Source organism: Nanorana parkeri, unplaced genomic scaffold, assembly GCF_000935625.1.
Source record: "Nanorana parkeri isolate BGI_ZX_2015 unplaced genomic scaffold, ASM93562v1 scaffold687, whole genome shotgun sequence".
In the NCBI taxonomy this organism is placed as follows: domain Eukaryota; kingdom Metazoa; phylum Chordata; class Amphibia; order Anura; family Dicroglossidae; genus Nanorana; species Nanorana parkeri.
This window is the reverse complement of record NW_017306955.1, coordinates 638565-645519: the sequence shown is the minus strand read 5'-3', so window position 1 is coordinate 645519 and position 6955 is coordinate 638565. Positions and strand designations below refer to the sequence as shown.

The 6955-nt window shown below is 40.8% G+C and overlaps 1 protein-coding gene across 1 annotated transcript in view; it reads left to right on the top strand.

The window, feature by feature from the left end:
• CTNNA1 (catenin alpha 1) overlaps positions 1–6955 on the top strand; it is a 191059-nt gene that overhangs the window by 183413 nt on the left and 691 nt on the right. The window lies entirely within an intron of this gene.

The following is a 6955-nucleotide window of genomic DNA, read 5'->3' as shown; positions in this document are numbered from 1 at the left end:
TATCACAGATCCCAAGAGGCTGTCCTTCCCTCTTTTTGTGAGAATCCCCAAAATCCGAAAGAATGTTTTCACTCCCTAGATGTCAGGAGATGTCTCCTCAAGTTTCGGAAATCAAGTGTTTTTTTTAGTTCTTTTCAGTGGTCCCAAAATAGGTTTGCAGGCTTTAAATGCCACTATTGCTAGGTGGATGAGACTGGCCATCTCCTTAGTTTAAGGAAGGTGGTTTGCAGGTGTCCCCTTTCTGTAGGCCCACTATGACAGATCCTTGGCAGCATCCTGGGCAGTGGAAGCAGAAGCTTCAGTGGAACAAACATGCAGGGCAGCTGTTTGTTCTAATCAAGATACCTTCATCAAGCATTATCAAGTGGATGTACTATCCCAGCAGGAACTGGCATTTGGAAGAAAGGTTCAGGCAGTGGTCCCACCCTGAGGTGGACATACTGCTGTTTTTTGTTTATCCTTTCAGGTTGCTATCCTGGAAAATGATTGTGGAAATCCCCAGTTAGACTTACCGGTAGCAGTTTTTCTAGAACTCTTCCAGGACAGAAAGCCTACTTCCCTCCCTATTTTGTGTGGTATTAGGTTGGTACCACAGTTTTGTTTTTTCCCTTGTGCACTGGTGGAGGTACTTTATCTCAACATAGGGGGGAGGGGTTTTTTAATTGTGATAACTGCTTCCTGTTGAAGGGGCATCTAATCATCTCTCAGGTTGCTGTCCTGGAATATTCATAGAAAAACCGTTACTGGTAAGTCTAACTGGGGATCTTGTTTCCAACCTGTCTTTTTCCCCCCTGAGGAAGGATAATCTGAATGGCACCTTGCAGCAGTTAATGATTTTATGGGTCATCATCCCTGTCCTTCAGAAAAGGTTCAGGGGTTTTTTTTATACTATTGTTTACAATCCCTTAATAGTACGGAGGGATGCATCAAGTCCTGGACCCAATGGCCTCATTATGTTTCTGGGAATCCGCAAGTTCCGGATGCAACATTCTTGCCTCTCCAAAAAAAAGACTTCCTTGCTTTGGTGGGCATCAGTGATGCCTACCTGCATTGCTTATCTTACCTTTACACCAAGGCCTTGGGGTAAGCATACTTCCAATTTATGGTGCTCCCCTTTGGCCTGGTGATGGCCTCCTTTTGAGGTGTGTTCTGTACGCTTGAATCCATTCCAGACCACCAAAACTGAGCTTTCTTGCTGCATAGGACAAGCAGCCTCGCTCTCTGGTTACCCCATGCAAGGATCTTGCTGGGCTGGTGGATCTCAGATTTGTCGTTGGAAACCAGGAATCCCTCAATTAGAAGCAATTTTGTATTCCCTGTGGCATTAAACGTGTCTCCTGCAAGCCAATGTAATGAGGACTCAATCCAACTATGCCAAGGTCATGGTGTACACCAACCACCAGGGAGAAACCAGCAGTCAAGCGACTTTAGGAGAAGCAGACCTGGGCAGACGTTTTTTCTATTCTGACCTAGCCACCATGCACATTCAAGGCGTAGACCGTGGGCGGGTGAACTTAGTCAGTGACGGCTGGTTTCTGTGGAGTGATATCTTCTCCCCAAAGTGTTTCAGGAGCTTTATCGCCGTTGGAGGGACACCTGGCTAGGTGTGTATCCAGGTTGAGAGGTCCATGAGCATTCATGATGGGGTGCTTTATCTCTGAGGAATCTCCCTGTTCTATGCCTTCCTCTTGTTTGTTTTTTTCTTTCAAAGTATTTTATTAAATTTTTCAAAATACAATAAAACAATAAGATAGCACATGATGCACAAACAGTATATAATTGCGTCTCAGAGTCTTTTACATTAGCATAGTCGGGTAGTAAGAGGGGATCACTACAAACTAGAGGTGCACCGAAATGGAAATTTTAGAACAGAAACGAAACCGAAATAAAAAAAGTCAGGCCGAAACCGATAACGAAAATGTTTTGACACGCTGTCACTGGAGGCTGATCGAGCGGTGTAGAGAGGAATACTGCACTTAGGAGGCTTTGCTTTCTTTTTTCCCTTTTTTTCTTCCTTTTTAAACTTTCCCTTTGGGACACCGTTGGGTGGACTCCGCTAACCTACGGCGTGGAGAGAGTTAACCGGAGGGGGCTGAGTGAGCGATGCCCAGCCAGCCCGTCTGTGTAAGAGGACGATCATTACAACAGGAAAGATCGTTTGGACTCTAGTGGGTGGACACAATCTAATAGAACCTTCTTTTCATGCGATGCTTCTGAAACAAGGGAAGTAAACTTACCCCCTTTCTTTTCAAAAAATCACTGCTGGGTTCAATAGAGGATCACTTGGTTAATAAATGTATTTGTGTTGACATCGTGTCATGTTATCCTGGGAAAGGCTTCCCAATTGCAATATACACCTGATGTTTATGTATTCATGATATGTTTTGGGAATTCACATGTTTGAAAGGAGCATTTGGATGTAACTCTTGATCACATTTATTTTTGTAGTCACATTCACTAAGAATAACAGAGTTATGGATGCAAGTGCTTTTATGTAGTTAAACCACTAGATGTAAGTTACAGAGTGGAATCAAGCATTTATAGCACATACGGGTTTCACAGACTGCTGCATGAGATTCATCAATACAGCACTATACTTTATCACCCAAATACAATTGGCAACGCTGTAGCGGTACGATGCTGACACTCACTTTTTATTTGTAGAGTTTGTTAGTTGGTTTACAAAACTAAGACCAACATAATTAGTACTATATTATACACGTGTTTAAAAAGGATCACAACACATTTGTTTTTTTGCTTTTTAAATCCATTTATATAGCGTCATAGATCATTTGGAATTAAAGGAGATTAGTTGTTGATACAACATTAATCCCTTGTGAGATTGCTACACGGGACCTAGCGCAACATAACAGCAACATTTCATTCACTACCACACATTGTTGCAGCTGGTTCACTTTCACTGAGTGATTACTCCTAGTGCAGCGGCTTGTTGTTTTTCATTTTGAACATTTGGTATGACCTCCTCCATATCTATATACATAGAAGACTTTCCATCCAACATCAATTTACTAAACAGCTCACGTGCGTGAGCCTAAAGAAGGAAGAAATGGAAAAGAGGAAGAAGAAAAGAAAAAAAAATACTAAAAGAAGCAGAACAGCTTAAGAGTCCGAAAAGAGTAGCTCCGTCCCCGACCAGATAGCCCAACATCTACTTAAACATTGAAAATAGAACCAAAAAAAAACCCAGAAAAATTGTACAATGGAAGTTACCCAGTTTCCAGCACCCCTGTATATAACATCCAGGGGGTCCAGGTCAATTCAAAGCATTTTTGAGTATCTTGGAGGAGTTGTGAAGTTTCTCATGGATGATAAACCACAACATTTTTTGTTTGACCAAGTGGAATGGAATTGTTGGCAATTTCCGAGCCCTAGCTATGGTTATTTTAGCTGCCAACAGAAAGAAAGTAAATAATTTATCCAAAGCTTTAGACAGTCCTGGAATCGGGCAATTCAGCAACACATATTGGGGATCTCGTGGAATCCTCACCCCAGTAACCCTAAATATTAGGGCATAAAGCCGGTTCCAAAAAGTCTCAATCTAGGGCATTCCCACCATATGTGATACATCGTGCCCGGGTGAGCACATCCCTGGAAACAATGAGGAGAAATACACTGAGTGGCCAGATTATTATGACCACCCCATCAGTACTTCGTTGGGCCTCCTCGTGACTCCACGAGATGTTAAAAGGTGATGCAAGGAATCTGACACTGCACTGTTGCCTTTCTGTTGTCTTTTACCAGTCTTGCCACTCTCCGTTCTGCCCTAACATTGACTAGTCGCTGACGGCCACAATTTGCACGTTCAGACCCAGATTTTCGGCTGACATTCCAGTCTTTAAACACTTTAACAACAGCTGCTCTTGAACATTTAACGAATTCTGCTGTTTTGCTGATACTCGCTCCATGGCTTGAGCGCCAACAATCATCCCACGTTCAAAGGCTGTTAAATCGCGTTGTTTACCCATATCTTCAGAAAAAAATCACTTCTACTGTCGTGGTAAACAACCTGCTTCCCTATTTATAATGGTCTGGCCCTCTAGCAACTTCAGCGCCAAATTATAGCTAATTTGCCTACAAACGTCAGGTGGTCATAATAATCAGACCACTCAGTGTATAACCGTTCAAATCTGGTCAGACCATGCCCCAATATTTTTTACAATTACACCCCCGAATACCCGAAAACCGCGAGCTATGTGGAGATTAAATGAAACCTTAATACAAGAGGTAGTTATAAAAAAAAAAGCTGTTACGCAGTCCATTATGAACTTTATGATAGATCATCAACATGACACCACTATTCTTCCAATAAAATGGGAGGCATTGAAGGGAGTCATTCGAGGGGTGTTGGTGTCTTATGGGTGTGCGTAAAAAGGGAGAAAGATAAATTCATTAGAGCTCTGTTGGAGGAGATGCATCTATTAGAATGTGGACATAAAAGTAAAGCTGATATAGATGTTTTTCAAAAATTATTACAAAAGAGAGTAGAATTACTTTAGGCAGTGGTCTGCTGAACAGGAAAGATCGTTCCTACTGAACAGGAAAGATCGTTTGGACTCTAGTGGGTGGACACAATCTAATAGAACCTTCTTTTCATGTGATGCTTCTGAAACAAGGGAAGTAAACTTACCCCCTTTCTTTTCAAAAAATCACTGCTGGGTTCAATAGAGGATCACTTGGTTAATAAATGTATTTGTGTTGACATCGTGTCATGTTATCCTGGGAAAGGCTTCCCAATTGCAATATACACCTGATGTTTATGTATTCATGATATGTTTTGGGAATTCACATGTTTGAAAGGAGCATTTGGATGTAACTCTTGATCACATTTATTTTTGTAGTCACATTCACTAAGAATAACAGAGTTATGGATGCAAGTGCTTTTATGTAGTTAAACCACTAGATGTAAGTTACAGAGTGGAATCAAGCATTTATAGCACATACGGGTTTCACAGACTGCTGCATGAGATTCATCAATACAGCACTATACTTTATCACCCAAATACAATTGGCAACGCTGTAGCGGTACGATGCTGACACTCACTTTTTATTTGTAGAGTTTGTTAGTTGGTTTACAAAACTAAGACCAACATAATTAGTACTATATTATACACGTGTTTAAAAAGGATCACAACACATTTGTTTTTTTGCTTTTTAAATCCATTTATATAGCGTCATAGATCATTTGGAATTAAAGGAGATTAGTTGTTGATACAACATTAATCCCTTGTACATAAAAAATTTGATCTAAGGAATCAATGTCATAAAGAATGTGTAAAACGAACAATGTATGAATTTGGAGATGAGATAGTGATGATAGACAATGATAGAATTTGGAGGCCACTAGCACGCTCGATCAGAGATAAACAGAGTCGTACATGTATACCAAAAATATGCTACTCTGAACAGGGCATGTTACATTCCTCAGATCAGATAGCAGAGGTTTTCTATAGGTACTATAAGAATTTGTATAACTTCAGGGAGAATAGATCGATACGGGAAGAGAGGGTATAACAAGAGGGGAGAAAAAACTATGTAAACCAGACAGCCCTACCTCGGTTAGATATGGAAATTATAGATTCACTGAATATCCCATTTTCATTGGAGGAGATAACAGGGGCAATACACTCAGTGCCGTTGGGGAAGAGTCCAGGTCCAGATGGATTGACAGGAGCATTTTATAGACAGTTCATAGAGGATTTGGCCCCAATTATGCATAGAATGTTTAATGCAATTGATGATTGTGTATTGTCACGGGAAGTCAGGAAGCTTATATAATGTTAATACATAACTACCAGTAAGATCCTACACAGTGTGCTAGTTATAGACCAATCTCGTTGATAAACGTGGATATGAAGATATATGCTAAAAATCCTGGCCTAATAGCTTCAACCATGCATTGAGTCTGTAATACATCCAAAACAGACAGGATTTGTATTGGGGGGGAGAGAGGCCAGGGAGAATACAGTGAAAACTTTCTCTTATTCAATGGGCGCATGCACGGGGGGGCCTCTCTGTGTCTGTTATCATCGGACACAGAGAGCCTTCGACAGGTTAAACTGGAAATTTATGAAGGCATCTCTAGAACAAATATGAATAACTGGATTCCACATATGGAAGTTTATAATAGGGCAATGACATTAAGTAGAATGGTAGACTGGTTTTCTCCAGGGCGACATAAAGCTTTGTGTAACTATTGATCAATCGGAGGTCCCAGTGCTCCTGACTTCCATACCGCGGATACCACCCTCCAAAAGGCCCCATAGTTGGACTGAATCTCCAATAATTGCTGCTGTGTTAAACATCTGGGATACAATGGTTAGGAAGTATGAGATATCTTCATATGTGGGTCCACTAACGTACATTATGGGAAATCCAGATCTCCCACAGGGAATGGAGAGTAGAAGGTTTCTGAAGTGGGAGAGCACAACGCCCTCTCCAATGATACAGGCCATTAATGCAGCAGAATTATGTCCCCTATTACTTCCAGCTAATACACCAAGTAAGGGCAGATGGTTAGAATATTTACATTTTTACTTTGCTGCTAAGTCCTATTGTTAGAATTAAGTCACACCCACACACCACCTTCCTGAGCACCATTATGAGCACAGACACTCAAATTGGGTGGATGGACAACACAGATTTACTATGATAAAAAGTAAAGAAAACCAAAGACTGGAAACTCTATTTAATGTTTTTTTTTTTCTAAAGCAAGACATTGTATTCAGAGACTTGACTCCATTTGAGGAAATGACTGAATAAGGCGGTGCATAAACACATGGTTTCCAGATTATATAATATCTCAGTGACCCACCATATTACATTAAGGACTGGGAACGTGAATTAGGAATTTCAGCGACAAGAGGATTGGGATAAAGTGTACTATCTGTGGTTCCTGTTTTTTACCTTTTTTATTAAAAAAAATTGTTGTCTCAGG